Genomic DNA, 16,798 nt, shown 5'->3' with positions numbered 1-16,798 from the left:
GTGAATAGCTCAGATGTGTAGTCATTTCTGTGACCAGTCACTAGCAAATCACCCAGTTATTTCAATGCTAAATTCGCCTAGTTATTTCAATGCTAAATTCTCCTGTTTTGATTTGTACTAAGTGCCTCGGTGAATGTGTATGCTCTGACTTCAACGTAACTATTTCTGTAGCAGTTACAAGCGAATGCCTTAATTTAGCTATTTCAATGCTAAATTCTATGCTAATTCCTTTTAACAATGGGTGCCTCTGCGGATGTGTATGCTTTAACTTTTAACATAGCTATTTCTGTGACCAGTCACAAGCTAATCATTCAGCCTTTCAATGCTAAATTTTATGCTAATTCCTTCGTCAAGGCTCTTTGTTCCTCTCACACAGCTTAAAAGCCGTGATCTGAACGTGGCTCTCTCACTCCAGCGCTGTCCTACCAGACAGTCTCGCTCCCTTCACCTGATGAAGGCCGCTTGTGTTGTGGCCGAAACGTCGTGAGAATATTATTGTGTTAGTTTATTTTATCAATTTATTATTTTATTCTCATTCTACGTGACTTTACCGAAAGAACCAAAGAAGATGAATCATTGCAGTCACGAAAGCTTTAAATCGAAATTTAACCGCCTCTACGGGGAGGGATTCCACACATCCTTAAGATCATTCAACAGACTTCGGGATAAGAAGGCTCAACTAATCGAGTCTCTCACCTTTCTGAAGAGATGCCGCGACTCTAAGGTAATACCAACCGCATTTACACTAACCTCTGCTGTTGCAACTTCTCTCAATGCAAAACGAATTCTAGCTAGAACTAGCTTCGCTCTTATCTCGGAAAAAATCAGACTTACACGCACCGAACTCGATCAGTTAGACAAGACACTCTACAAATCACACTTAAAATTGACAGCAACAATGTCTACATCGGATTGGGAACATGTAGACAATATGACTACCTCTTCGGCTGCCACTATGTCGAACAAATGTAGGGACAATTTGATTTCCAAATTCAATCACCTCTCCAGCAAAAAATCGGATCCACACACCGAAAAGATAGACGTCAACAAAGTCGTAATTAATCGCAGTAACAGTTCCATTTCTGATGGTCTGAAATCCGTTTTAGCTAAAGGTCTAAACTTTGCTGTCACACCGAGACACTTACCGGTTAATGATATCATTGCCCATGTCGACGTTGCACTCAAGGGCTTGAGTCACATCTCTGCAGACGTAGCAAGATCTGAAATCGCTGCAACCCTCAAAAACGCTAAGTTGCCACCTAGCAACATCAGCAAAGACGAACGAATTGAATTATCTCAATTAAAAAAGAGGGATGATATTGTCGTTCTCTCAGCCGACAAAGGCAATGCCACTGTCATCATGGACAAAACAGAATATAACAACAAAATTCAAGAACTACTTAACGATGGCAGCTATACAAAAATAAAAAGAGATCCCACCAACAGCCTGGTCACCAAAACGAACAAAATTATCTCTGATTCAACAGCATTAATTGATGAGAACAAACAGTTCTTGTTGAAACCCTCTGCTGCCAGACCACCAAGATTATATGGCCTTCCAAAGATACACAAAGAAGATACACCCCTTCGTCCCATCGTCTCTACTATCAGCTCCCCCACCTACAAACTGGCACGTTTTCTGGCTGATATACTGCGACCTTTCACTGGAAAAACCACCTCTGCGGTACTAAATTCTACTCACCTGGTATCGACAATCAAAGACATTTCCCTGTCCCCAAACGACCTGCTTGTCAGTTTTGATGTGGTGTCCTTGTTCACCAAAGTCCCGGTACCTGACACCATCGCTATCATTGAAGACCTGGTTCATCAAGGACTGCATACTGATGTACCCCCCCTGGTGAGACATTGCTTAACCAACACATACTTCACCTGGAATGGAACTTTCTACAAACAAACTGAGGGCACCCCAATGGGCTCCCCCCTATCTCCGGTTGTAGCCAACGTATTCATGGAAAAATTTGAAACTGACGCCATCCAGACTGCCACTCTACGCCCGACCTTATGGAAGAGGTACGTTGATGACACCTTTGTCATCTGGCCACATGGCCAGCCTGCTCTAGACCAATTCCGCGACCACATCAATTCCATACACCCAGCCATCAGATTTACCATGGAGGTCGAAAAAGATGGCAAACTACCCTTTCTGGATGTCTTAATTAAAAGGAGACATGATGGTTCAATGAGCCACTCTGTCTACAGGAAAGCTACCCATACAGATGCTTACTTGAAACCGGATTCCCACCACCATCCATCCCAGAAGAACTGCCTCATCAAGACTCTATACCATAGAGCCCAATGCATTTCCGACCAGGAACACATTACCAGTGAACTCAAGCACGTACACCAGGCTCTCAGGGCTAATGGCTACTCCGACTACACAATCCGCAAAGCCATCACTCCAGTCATGAAGGAGGATCCTCTTGTGGAGCCACTCAAAACCATCACCTTACCCTACATTGCAGGGGTCACTAAAAAGATCTCCAAAATCCTGAATAAACACAAGATCCAGGTCCGATTCAACACAGTACACAAAATCCGTGATTTAGTTCCATCTGTAAAAGATGCTGTTCCAGACATACAGTACCCGGGCGTTTACAAACTAAAGTGCCTCTGTGGGAGTAGCTACATTGGAGAAACCAAACGACATATCTCGGACCGCATCCGCGAACATAAAGCAGACTTGAAACACGGTAAGACGAACTCCTCTGCCGTGGCAGATCACTGTTACAATTCAGTGGGCTCACATGACATTGACTTCTCCAAGACGGAGGTTCTTTGCAAACCAACTGGCTACCATGAGAGATTCGTTCATGAGGCCATTCACATATACAAGCACAGAGACAATTTCAACCGAGAAGATGGATTCAGGCTTAGTAACCACTGGAAAGATGTGTTAAATCATTTCTGTTCTTAATTAATTGTAATTTTACGATGACCTTCAGACCGCAGCTCTTTCGCCAGCATTGCCTCTTAATACCTTTCACACCACGGTTAATGGTATGGTTTACAACATGGAGTATACTAGGGCTTCGCAGCTGTCTCTCTCCCCCTCCTCTGTTCCGACCATGGACGAACTCGTCCGTCTGAACGGGGCCCGTAGCTATCCGTGGTACGGAAATTTGAGGGTAAGAATCCACCCATTTTTTCACCATATAGCATTGTGATATATAACGACTTATGGTTGGTAGCTTAGCTGATTGGAGAATATAGAGTTTATTGATAACATGAAGGTAATTTATATTTTAGTTTTTATTGGTTCACTATATAGTACTGTGAATAGCTCAGATGTGTAGTCATTTCTGTGACCAGTCACTAGCAAATCACCCAGTTATTTCAATGCTAAATTCGCCTAGTTATTTCAATGCTAAATTCTCCTGTTTTGATTTGTACTAAGTGCCTCGGTGAATGTGTATGCTCTGACTTCAACGTAACTATTTCTGTAGCAGTTACAAGCGAATGCCTTAATTTAGCTATTTCAATGCTAAATTCTATGCTAATTCCTTTTAACAATGGGTGCCTCTGCGGATGTGTATGCTTTAACTTTTAACATAGCTATTTCTGTGACCAGTCACAAGCTAATCATTCAGCCTTTCAATGCTAAATTTTATGCTAATTCCTTCGTCAAGGCTCTTTGTTCCTCTCACACAGCTTAAAAGCCGTGATCTGAACGTGGCTCTCTCACTCCAGCGCTGTCCTACCAGACAGTCTCGCTCCCTTCACCTGATGAAGGCCGCTTGTGTTGTGGCCGAAACGTCGTGAGAATATTATTGTGTTAGTTTATTTTATCAATTTATTATTTTATTCTCATTCTACGTGACTTTACCGAGAGAACCAAAGAAGATGAATCATTGCAGTCACGAAAGCTTTAAATCGAAATTTAACCGCCTCTACGGGGAGGGATTCCACACATCCTTAAGATCATTCAACAGACTTCGGGATAAGAAGGCTCAACTAATCGAGTCTCTCACCTTTCTGAAGAGATGCTGCGACTCTAAGGTAATACCAACCGCATTTACACTAACCTCTGCTGTTGCAACTTCTCTCAATGCAAAACGAATTCTAGCTAGAACTAGCTTCGCTCTTATCTCGAAAAAATCAGACTTACACGCACCGAACTCGATCAGTTAGACAAGACACTCTACAAATCACACTTAAAATTGACAGCAACAATGTCTACATCGGATTGGGAACATGTAGACAATATGACTACCTCTTCGGCTGCCACTATGTCGAACAAATGTAGGGACAATTTGATTTCCAAATTCAATCACCTCTCCAGCAAAAAATCGGATCCACACACCGAAAAGATAGACGTCAACAAAGTCGTAATTAATCGCAGTAACAGTTCCATTTCTGATGGTCTGAAATCCGTTTTAGCTAAAGGTCTAAACTTTGCTGTCACACCGAGACACTTACCGGTTAATGATATCATTGCCCATGTCGACGTTGCACTCAAGGGCTTGAGTCACATCTCTGCAGACGTAGCAAGATCTGAAATCGCTGCAACCCTCAAAAACGCTAAGTTGCCACCTAGCAACATCAGCAAAGACGAACGAATTGAATTATCTCAATTAAAAAAGAGGGATGATATTGTCGTTCTCTCAGCCGACAAAGGCAATGCCACTGTCATCATGGACAAAACAGAATATAACAACAAAATTCAAGAACTACTTAACGATGGCAGCTATACAAAAATAAAAAGAGATCCCACCAACAGCCTGGTCACCAAAACGAACAAAATTATCTCTGATTCAACAGCATTAATTGATGAGAACAAACAGTTCTTGTTGAAACCCTCTGCTGCCAGACCACCAAGATTATATGGCCTTCCAAAGATACACAAAGAAGATACACCCCTTCGTCCCATCGTCTCTACTATCAGCTCCCCCACCTACAAACTGGCACGTTTTCTGGCTGATATACTGCGACCTTTCACTGGAAAAACCACCTCTGCGGTACTAAATTCTACTCACCTGGTATCGACAATCAAAGACATTTCCCTGTCCCCAAACGACCTGCTTGTCAGTTTTGATGTGGTGTCCTTGTTCACCAAAGTCCCGGTACCTGACACCATCGCTATCATTGAAGACCTGGTTCATCAAGGACTGCATACTGATGTACCCCCCCTGGTGAGACATTGCTTAACCAACACATACTTCACCTGGAATGGAACTTTCTACAAACAAACTGAGGGCACCCCAATGGGCTCCCCCCTATCTCCGGTTGTAGCCAACGTATTCATGGAAAAATTTGAAACTGACGCCATCCAGACTGCCACTCTACGCCCGACCTTATGGAAGAGGTACGTTGATGACACCTTTGTCATCTGGCCACATGGCCAGCCTGCTCTAGACCAATTCCGCGACCACATCAATTCCATACACCCAGCCATCAGATTTACCATGGAGGTCGAAAAAGATGGCAAACTACCCTTTCTGGATGTCTTAATTAAAAGGAGACATGATGGTTCAATGAGCCACTCTGTCTACAGGAAAGCTACCCATACAGATGCTTACTTGAAACCGGATTCCCACCACCATCCATCCCAGAAGAACTGCCTCATCAAGACTCTATACCATAGAGCCCAATGCATTTCCGACCAGGAACACATTACCAGTGAACTCAAGCACGTACACCAGGCTCTCAGGGCTAATGGCTACTCCGACTACACAATCCGCAAAGCCATCACTCCAGTCATGAAGAAAGATCCTCTTGTGGAGCCACTCAAAACCATCACCTTACCCTACATTGCAGGGGTCACTAAAAAGATCTCCAAAATCCTGAATAAACACAAGATCCAGGTCCGATTCAACACAGTACACAAAATCCGTGATTTAGTTCCATCTGTAAAAGATGCTCTTCCAGACATACAGTACCCGGGCGTTTACAAACTAAAGTGCCTCTGTGGTAGTAGCTACATTGGAGAAACCAAAAGACATATCTCGAACCGCATCCGCGAACATAAAGCAGACTTGAAACACGGTAAGACGAACTCCTCTGCCGTGGCAGATCACTGTTACAATTCAGTGGGCTCACATGACATTGACTTCTCCAAGACGGAGGTTCTTTGCAAACCAACTGGCTACCATGAGAGATTCGTTCATGAGGCCATTCACATATACAAGCACAGAGACAATTTCAACCGAGAAGATGGATTCAGGCTTAGTAACCACTGGAAAGATGTGTTAAATCATTTCTGTTCTTAATTAATTGTAATTTTACGATGACCTTCAGACCGCAGCTCTTTCGCCAGCATTGCCTCTTAATACCTTTCACACCACGGTTAATGGTATGGTTTACAACATGGAGTATACTAGGGCTTCGCAGCTGTCTCTCTCCCCCTCCTCTGTTCCGACCATGGACGAACTCGTCCGTCTGAACGGGGCCCGTAGCTATCCGTGGTACGGAAATTTGAGGGTAAGAATCCACCCATTTTTTCACCATATAGCATTGTGATATATAACGACTTATGGTTGGTAGCTTAGCTGATTGGAGAATATAGAGTTTATTGATAACATGAAGGTAATTTATATTTTAGTTTTTATTGGTTCACTATATAGTACTGTGAATAGCTCAGATGTGTAGTCATTTCTGTGACCAGTCACTAGCAAATCACCCAGTTATTTCAATGCTAAATTCGCCTAGTTATTTCAATGCTAAATTCTCCTGTTTTGATTTGTACTAAGTGCCTCGGTGAATGTGTATGCTCTGACTTCAACGTAACTATTTCTGTAGCAGTTACAAGCGAATGCCTTAATTTAGCTATTTCAATGCTAAATTCTATGCTAATTCCTTTTAACAATGGGTGCCTCTGCGGATGTGTATGCTTTAACTTTTAACATAGCTATTTCTGTGACCAGTCACAAGCTAATCATTCAGCCTTTCAATGCTAAATTTTATGCTAATTCCTTCGTCAAGGCTCTTTGTTCCTCTCACACAGCTTAAAAGCCGTGATCTGAACGTGGCTCTCTCACTCCAGCGCTGTCCTACCAGACAGTCTCGCTCCCTTCACCTGATGAAGGCCGCTTGTGTTGTGGCCGAAACGTCGTGAGAATATTATTGTGTTAGTTTATTTTATCAATTTATTATTTTATTCTCATTCTACGTGACTTTACCGAAAGAACCAAAGAAGATGAATCATTGCAGTCACGAAAGCTTTAAATCGAAATTTAACCGCCTCTACGGGGAGGGATTCCACACATCCTTAAGATCATTCAACAGACTTCGGGATAAGAAGGCTCAACTAATCGAGTCTCTCACCTTTCTGAAGAGATGCTGCGACTCTAAGGTAATACCAACCGCATTTACACTAACCTCTGCTGTTGCAACTTCTCTCAATGCAAAACGAATTCTAGCTAGAACTAGCTTCGCTCTTATCTCGAAAAAATCAGACTTACACGCACCGAACTCGATCAGTTAGACAAGACACTCTACAAATCACACTTAAAATTGACAGCAACAATGTCTACATCGGATTGGGAACATGTAGACAATATGACTACCTCTTCGGCTGCCACTATGTCGAACAAATGTAGGGACAATTTGATTTCCAAATTCAATCACCTCTCCAGCAAAAAATCGGATCCACACACCGAAAAGATAGACGTCAACAAAGTCGTAATTAATCGCAGTAACAGTTCCATTTCTGATGGTCTGAAATCCGTTTTAGCTAAAGGTCTAAACTTTGCTGTCACACCGAGACACTTACCGGTTAATGATATCATTGCCCATGTCGACGTTGCACTCAAGGGCTTGAGTCACATCTCTGCAGACGTAGCAAGATCTGAAATCGCTGCAACCCTCAAAAACGCTAAGTTGCCACCTAGCAACATCAGCAAAGACGAACGAATTGAATTATCTCAATTAAAAAAGAGGGATGATATTGTCGTTCTCTCAGCCGACAAAGGCAATGCCACTGTCATCATGGACAAAACAGAATATAACAACAAAATTCAAGAACTACTTAACGATGGCAGCTATACAAAAATAAAAAGAGATCCCACCAACAGCCTGGTCACCAAAACGAACAAAATTATCTCTGATTCAACAGCATTAATTGATGAGAACAAACAGTTCTTGTTGAAACCCTCTGCTGCCAGACCACCAAGATTATATGGCCTTCCAAAGATACACAAAGAAGATACACCCCTTCGTCCCATCGTCTCTACTATCAGCTCCCCCACCTACAAACTGGCACGTTTTCTGGCTGATATACTGCGACCTTTCACTGGAAAAACCACCTCTGCGGTACTAAATTCTACTCACCTGGTATCGACAATCAAAGACATTTCCCTGTCCCCAAAAGACCTGCTTGTCAGTTTTGATGTGGTGTCCTTGTTCACCAAAGTCCCGGTACCTGACACCATCGCTATCATTGAAGACCTGGTTCATCAAGGACTGCATACTGATGTACCCCCCCTGGTGAGACATTGCTTAACCAACACATACTTCACCTGGAATGGAACTTTCTACAAACAAACTGAGGGCACCCCAATGGGCTCCCCCCTATCTCCGGTTGTAGCCAACGTATTCATGGAAAAATTTGAAACTGACGCCATCCAGACTGCCACTCTACGCCCGACCTTATGGAAGAGGTACGTTGATGACACCTTTGTCATCTGGCCACATGGCCAGCCTGCTCTAGACCAATTCCGCGACCACATCAATTCCATACACCCAGCCATCAGATTTACCATGGAGGTCGAAAAAGATGGCAAACTACCCTTTCTGGATGTCTTAATTAAAAGGAGACATGATGGTTCAATGAGCCACTCTGTCTACAGGAAAGCTACCCATACAGATGCTTACTTGAAACCGGATTCCCACCACCATCCATCCCAGAAGAACTGCCTCATCAAGACTCTATACCATAGAGCCCAATGCATTTCCGACCAGGAACACATTACCAGTGAACTCAAGCACGTACACCAGGCTCTCAGGGCTAATGGCTACTCCGACTACACAATCCGCAAAGCCATCACTCCAGTCATGAAGAAAGATCCTCTTGTGGAGCCACTCAAAACCATCACCTTACCCTACATTGCAGGGGTCACTAAAAAGATCTCCAAAATCCTGAATAAACACAAGATCCAGGTCCGATTCAACACAGTACACAAAATCCGTGATTTAGTTCCATCTGTAAAAGATGCTCTTCCAGACATACAGTACCCGGGCGTTTACAAACTAAAGTGCCTCTGTGGTAGTAGCTACATTGGAGAAACCAAAAGACATATCTCGAACCGCATCCGCGAACATAAAGCAGACTTGAAACACGGTAAGACGAACTCCTCTGCCGTGGCAGATCACTGTTACAATTCAGTGGGCTCACATGACATTGACTTCTCCAAGACGGAGGTTCTTTGCAAACCAACTGGCTACCATGAGAGATTCGTTCATGAGGCCATTCACATATACAAGCACAGAGACAATTTCAACCGAGAAGATGGATTCAGGCTTAGTAACCACTGGAAAGATGTGTTAAATCATTTCTGTTCTTAATTAATTGTAATTTTACGATGACCTTCAGACCGCAGCTCTTTCGCCAGCATTGCCTCTTAATACCTCTCACACCACGGTTAATGGTATGGTTTACAACATGGAGTATACTAGGGCTTCGCAGCTGTCTCTCTCCCCCTCCTCTGTTCCGACCATGGACGAACTCGTCCGTCTGAACGGGGCCCGTAGCTATCCGTGGTACGGAAATTTGAGGGTAAGAATCCACCCATTTTTTCACCATATAGCATTGTGATATATAACGACTTATGGTTGGTAGCTTAGCTGATTGGAGAATATAGAGTTTATTGATAACATGAAGGTAATTTATATTTTATTTTTTATTGGTTCACTATATAGTACTGTGAATAGCTCAGATGTGTAGTCATTTCTGTGACCAGTCACTAGCAAATCACCCAGTTATTTCAATGCTAAATTCGCCTAGTTATTTCAATGCTAAATTCTCCTGTTTTGATTTGTACTAAGTGCCTCGGTGAATGTGTATGCTCTGACTTCAACGTAACTATTTCTGTAGCAGTTACAAGCGAATGCCTTAATTTAGCTATTTCAATGCTAAATTCTATGCTAATTCCTTTTAACAATGGGTGCCTCTGCGGATGTGTATGCTTTAACTTTTAACATAGCTATTTCTGTGACCAGTCACAAGCTAATCATTCAGCCTTTCAATGCTAAATTTTATGCTAATTCCTTCGTCAAGGCTCTTTGTTCCTCTCACACAGCTTAAAAGCCGTGATCTGAACGTGGCTCTCTCACTCCAGCGCTGTCCTACCAGACAGTCTCGCTCCCTTCACCTGATGAAGGCCGCTTGTGTTGTGGCCGAAACGTCGTGAGAATATTATTGTGTTATTTTATTTTATCAATTTATTATTTTATTCTCATTCTACGTGACTTTACCGAAAGAACCAAAGAAGATAGGTAGTGGTTGTTGGTAATGATTACAGTTGTTGGTGATTAAAAGCGGCTTTGGTTTATAGCTGGTGGTTGTTAGTGCTGTTGTGGTAGTTTGTGCTGATGGTGGTTGCTGATCGCGTGCTGCTGGTGGTGGTTGCTGTTGAGGTGGTTGTTGTTCATGGTCATTGATAGTTGTTGTGTTTACTGTCGACTCAGTCTCAAACGAGTTCCTGGTGTAGTGTGTAAACATCGTCACTGGAAAGACAAAGGCGTCCGGGCGTGGTGCTTGCCACACCCACCCCCTCGTGTGCCGTGCCGGCCTTCATAGGTGCTCGCTTGTAGCACTTGCCTCTAAAGTATGTTAAGGCTACACGGGGGAACTTTGTCTTTGACAGACCAGGTGAGAGCGGCGGAACACACGCAATGCCGCACATGAGGCCACAGGACAACTTGTCATCATCATCATCGTTGTTGTTGTTGTAACAAGGCGAGAGTTTCCCAAACGTTGAACGCAGAATGTCGCATCATTCATTGGTCTTTGTGATCAATCGCACGTGCCACTCTCATGCTGACATGGCCAGCTTGTGTGATGGCTCACTTGAATTATAGGAATATACGTGAACACACACTTGGGGATCGCCTAAGAAATAATTAACTTATTGGGTTTTTTTTTAAACCGAAACAAAATCGAGTTGTGTCATTTGAGTAATCCGATAGATTCCCCGGGGTCCTGCCACTGCGCTGTTGTGGCTGTCTGCCGTTAGTGATAAACAGAATACATTAGTAATGTCTCCTTTTTACAGCTGCGTACCACACTGTAAAAGTAATGTTTTAAAAAAAACTTTTATTTTTTAAACACGCTTTAATAAAATGTACCGTACTAGTATCGAAAGAACTCCACGACTCCAGGGAGTGGAATCGAAGCTCGCCACAACGTAAGGGGACCGTGGTGCTTTACAGCCAACGTCAGTTGAGCGTGGACAATTAGACCCAAGCAAAAAAAGAACATTAAAAAGAATTAGTAAAAATATATATACTTTTTATTTTAATGATAGAATACAGTATTGTCATCAGTATGACATAAGCATACCAAGTTTGCAGTCGATACAACATTGGGAAGTGGGTAAAAATTGAGTTACAAGATTTGAGGATACAACAATAGACACGGTTAATAAAAAGCGTGTAATAATAATAACAATAAAAAAACTTAAATTATTTATTACACAACGCAACGACCGCGCAACCGCCGCCTGGCGGTTCAAAACTGCGGCGGCACTGATTGTGTACGCGCATTGAATGAACTCTGCTGAAAGTATGCGCTCCCCCAGAAGGTCCGTGTGGCTGATGGGATGTGTCAAACACACTTCAAACCAGTAGATGGAGGGAGCGATGTATGGACAAGGTTGGCGTATTGCCTGCTGAGTTATGTTGTAACGTTACACGCAAAGAAGACGATGCCTCTCTGACTGACAGCGGAATTTGCTTCGAAGCGATCTCTGTGCGCGCGTGAACTCCGCACCGTGTAACCACGACGCGTAAACACGCGCACACAACGTGGAAACAAAGATCAAATATTTTTATTTATTTAATGCTTTCGTGACTGCAGGGATTCATATTCTTGGTTATTTCGGTAAAGTCACGTAGAAGGGAAACAATAAAAAAATAAAAATATATATTTTAAAAATTATCACGATGTTTCGACTGCAACACAAGCAATCATCATCAGGTGTGAAACCTTCACACGTCGTGAGAATTTAATTTTTTATATTTGTATTATTTTATCGCTTCCCTTCTACGTGACTTTACAGAAAGAATCAAGAATATAAGGATAAAAGATCCCCCGTGTAGCCTTAACAGATTGTAGGGGCAAGTGCTATTAGCGAGCACCTATGAAGGCCGGCACGGCACACGAGGGGGTGAGTGGCCAGCACCACGCCCGGCCGCCTTTGTCTCCCCAGTGGCGATGTTTACACACCGCACCAGGTACTCATTTGAGGCTGCGTCGACCGAGGTGAGTCCCAGGACCGGTTCAAGTAATCGTCACTGGTGTTGGCCGTGAGCGGAAATCAAAGCGCAGCGTGCTAACCGCTACACTTACCCCTCGCCCCACGTGGAAACACACACACGTCAACGCACACACGTGTAAACACGTAAACAGGAAAAACAGCAGCCATTCGCCACTAAGTGCAGGTGAGGTCACCACAGCGCTTGTGCCAGACTAGCTGCACTTTGAGGCCACGTGAAGTGTCGAAGGCTCACTGACAGGTCACGGGGCAGACCCAGGTGCCATGGCTTTGACTGATTGAGATCACTGGCAGATGAATCGTCACCCGTGCCTCCCCACTGTGCCAACCTAGCCGTTTTCATTTCAACAAGTTGGGGCCTCTGTGCAAACACCCACAGTATACAACGCATCACTCAGTAATGTCGGCATGAACAAACGAATCATGTTGAAGCAAGTCTGAAAGACCCGTTATGCTGTTAATTCAAAGCTATTCTATGGAGTCACAGTTGTTGTGTCCTTCATGAGCATACTGAAAACAACCTCCTCCCCCCAGGACAGGTGCCGGCAAACCAAAAAAGTAACAAGTAGAGCCACTTGTTTTAGAATTCGATAACAAAAAACTCAATATTTCAAGAGCCGAAATGCACTGTGTGGTGAATACGAGACGGTGGGTCCTTAATAAACAAAGTCACGAAACAGCAGTCCTTAAAGAGCCACATATTTGTCAACCCATGCCCTAGGCCCTGCCCTTTAAAACAACCAGTCGCTCTGCCTCCGCCAGCCCATCGGATTCCTCCAGTCGAAATAAATATTCTGATCAAAGTGGTCTTATATCACGAAAACATTGTTTAAACTGTAATGGGACAATATTCCAAAACAAATGCTACACATTTGACAGAATACGTGATATCAACCAACCTCTAAAAAACTCACATTTCCGATGTCCATACTTTGTTAATTTGTTCAACCTTACTATTTTACAAAGTATATTTTGTAAATAATGTCCATGTTTTTTTCGTACGTGTGTGTGTGAATATATTTGAATTTGTTCACTTGGAAACCCCAGGAAACTCTGTAGGGAGATGCAGTCTTGAGAGTGACTGATGAGGGGGTTCTTAGGAGGTATCTCTTCCACTCATTTCTTACAAGGTGAACGCAGGGGTACGGAGCTGTATGCTTGTAATTTAAGACTCTACAACCTTCACAGAGCCTTCTACCTATGCCTGGAGTCTCTGTACCTGAGTCTGGAACCCTGTACCTGAGTCTGGAACCCTGTACCTGAGTCTGGAACCCTGTACCTGAGCCTGGAGTCTCTGTACCTGAGTCTGGAATCTCTGTACCTGAATCTGGAGTCCCTGTACCTGAGTCTTGAGTCTCTGTACCTGAGTCTGGAGTCTCTGTACCTGAATCTGGAGTCTCTGTACCTGAATCTGGAGTCTCTGTACCTGAATCTGGAGTCTCTGTACCTGAGCCTGGAGCCCATGTACCTGAGTCTGGAGTCCCTGTACCTGAGTCTGGAGTCTCTGTACCTGAATCTGGAGTCTCTGTACCTGAGTCTGGAGTCTCTGTACCTGAGTCTGGAGTCTCTGTACCTGAATCTGGAGTCTCTGTACCTGAATCTGGAGTCCCTGTACCTGAGTCTGGAGTCTCTGTACCTGAATCTGGAGTCTCTGTACTTGAGTCTGGAGTCTCTGTACCTGAGTCTGGAGTCTCTGTACCTGAGTCTTGAGTCTCTGTACCTGAGTCTGGAGTCTCTGTACCTGAATCTGGAGTCTCTGTACCTGAGCCTGGAGCTCATGTCTCTGGCCGGGGTCTCCCCTCACGTCTCCAGCGCCATGCTGCTGCGGCGGCATGGCGCTGGAGACGTGAGGGGGTCAAATACTTATTTCCCTCATTAAAATGCGAATCAATTTATAACATTTTTGACATGCGTTTTTCTGGGTTTTTGTTGTTGTTATTCTGTCTCTCACTGTTAAAATAAACCTACAATTAAAATTATAGACTGATCGTTTTTTTGTCAGTGGGCAAACGTACAAACACAGCAGGGGATGAAATACTTTTTTCCCTCACTGTACATCCTACATGCGCCTAATTAGGCCACGACAACTTCGACATCACCCCTGTGGACACTTCTATCACCGTGTGCCCCTGGACACCGCAGCACCACAGAGCAGCCGTCACACACCAGACCATCCGCCTGCCAGTAGCCCTGGTGAAGATGACTGCAATCCGCAATCTTCCAGTCGTCATGTGTAGAAGTAGCCGTTGTAGGTGCTCTTCTTGTGCCGGTCCTTGACATTCACCTGCTCAAAGGGGCACTGGGACGGCAGGGGAGACGCCGCTTCAGCGTGTGCGGCCGTGTGCCAGTGTCAACGTGAGGGTAACCACATCCCTGTGTCCACGTACATCGTACACGTACACTTAGACACGGTTGGTACTCAAACACCAGCATACATCGGCTCGGGAAATAAGAGGGAATAAGAGGGAACGGAGGGAAAAGTTGTGGAGAAATGGGAGAGACGAGAGAGACAGATGCTGCATCAGGCCATTTATGGACTCAGTCTATTGTACTATCATCTTATAGCATCCCTGGCACGTAATCATATGTTACACAGTGGCAATGGGGGTCGCAAAATGCCGATTTATTACTAATGAACCCCAAGAATCAGATCGAAATCCCTAATTTCGATCGGATCATTGGCGGGGGGGGGGCACGTGCCACCCCACCCCCCCCCCCACTGGCTCCGCCAGTGCATACAGTGTTTCGTCAACTGGGGTGCGCGCACCCCCTGGGGGTGCGAGACACGGCCAGATTTGTTTAGAAGGTGAATCATCGTAAACACAAATAAAGCATGGCCACGTAAGTACAACTACTTTGTTTCATCAAGCCCCATGCATGTATTAACACTACAAAAGTTTTAACCATCGAGAACCAAAGAAGTTGAAGACTGCAGTAATGGTGAAGAACCACTGCTCGAATAGAATGGTGATGAGACAGCAACTCGGTCGCCACGTGCGTTACTTTTCGCGCGCGTTCCTACTGCTGCCGTGATCATTGGATAAATCAATGGTGTGCGCGAATACAGGACAGTGTGAAAAAGAGCTTCATAGCTCATCGGATTTTTTCCCATGAATAAATAAAGATTCTGATTCTGTGCCCAACCGGGGGTATGTGAGAGTCGCCTCTGGCCCTCGGAGAGGAGACGCATGTTGAACGTCATTCACGCACCGTACGTAGCCAACCGTGCTCATCGGCGGTGCGGGGGAAGGACAACAAACTAAACACAACAAGCAGTTCTCAAGAGCCATTCAGAGGTTTTTTTGGGTTAGATCGTGTAAATATAAACGTGTCCTTGAACCCGCCGCCACCTGACACAGCCAATTAGTAAAGGTTTGTCACGGAAACAAAACGTGCCAATTAGTTACTAGTTCAGCACACCGGTGTGTTGGAGTATAGCCACAACATCTACAATTCGAGTACTGTGACGTTTCACCGGTAATTACAACCAGCCTCACCAGGCGACAGCCAGAAATGTGGAAAAATCCTCCTGTTTCGCGGTCTTAAATAGAGGGATCAGTTTTAAAGACATGCATTTTCAATCTAGATTTGAAAGTGCATAGCTCCAGTGCCTTCCTCATATTGGAAGAGCGTTCCAGACGGTTCTCCACCCGCGCCATGGGACCGTGTGCGTGTGCTGTGCGACTGGCCGCTGCGTGCGTGCGTACGTACGTGCCTGCAGGCCGAGCCGCAGCACTTCCCACGCAGCAAGTGAGAGCGGCTCGTGAACACGGAGTAGCCGGACACGGGGTCCACGTACGTGTCCTTGCCTGCCTGCACGCACGCACGCAGCGTTTCCATTCCACAAGGTCCCGCGCGTGTCAGTTACTGCGCTGCGACGGTATATCACAGTTCATTGAGTCATCGATGGTGGACGGCAGGATGGGGGTGGTGCAGTGGTGACACTTGTACATCACAGCAAGAAAAGGGCTGACTTCGATTCCAATTTCGGGTGCCTTTGTGTGGAGTTTGTATGTCCCTCCCTCCCTGTTAATTCTCCCCGCTCTGAAGAGTGTGAGTGTGAGTTTGTATGTTCTCCCTCTGTTCCACACAGGTTTCCTCCGGGCTCTCTGGTTTCCTCTTAAATCAACAAAACAAAAGGCACACGAAAAAACAGGTGTCGGCCAAGACATCCCCAATGCTGAAAAATTACCTGAACAATTACTCAACTGCGATCACATACAGCAACATCACCCCCTTACGTCGTCCCAACATCACAATCTTGAGGCCAGATGGATGGCGAAGCCTTACTGGCAAGACCTTACTGACAGAGCGCCACAGGACACATAGCTCTTGTGGGTTAGGGGCCG

At 44.7% G+C, this 16,798-nt stretch overlaps 1 long non-coding RNA gene across 1 annotated transcript; it reads right to left on the bottom strand.

Moving 5' to 3' along the window:
- Window positions 1-11,443: 11,443 nt before the first annotated feature.
- Window positions 11,444-16,458, bottom strand: LOC142913925 (uncharacterized). The gene is made up of 2 exons (XR_012934983.1): window positions 13,750-16,458; window positions 11,444-13,688 (listed from the first exon to the last, which is right to left on the bottom strand). It is a non-coding gene; the product is annotated as an uncharacterized LOC142913925 (long non-coding RNA).
- Between the last annotated feature and the right edge of the window lie 340 nt (window positions 16,459-16,798).

Source organism: Petromyzon marinus, chromosome 5 (assembly GCF_048934315.1).
Source record: "Petromyzon marinus isolate PM22_M1 ecotype Great Lakes invasive population chromosome 5, UKy_Petmar_22M1.pri1.0, whole genome shotgun sequence".
Taxonomy (NCBI): domain Eukaryota; kingdom Metazoa; phylum Chordata; class Hyperoartia; order Petromyzontiformes; family Petromyzontidae; genus Petromyzon; species Petromyzon marinus.
Note: the sequence above shows the minus strand (reverse complement) of the source record. Positions and strands in the feature narration are given on the sequence as shown.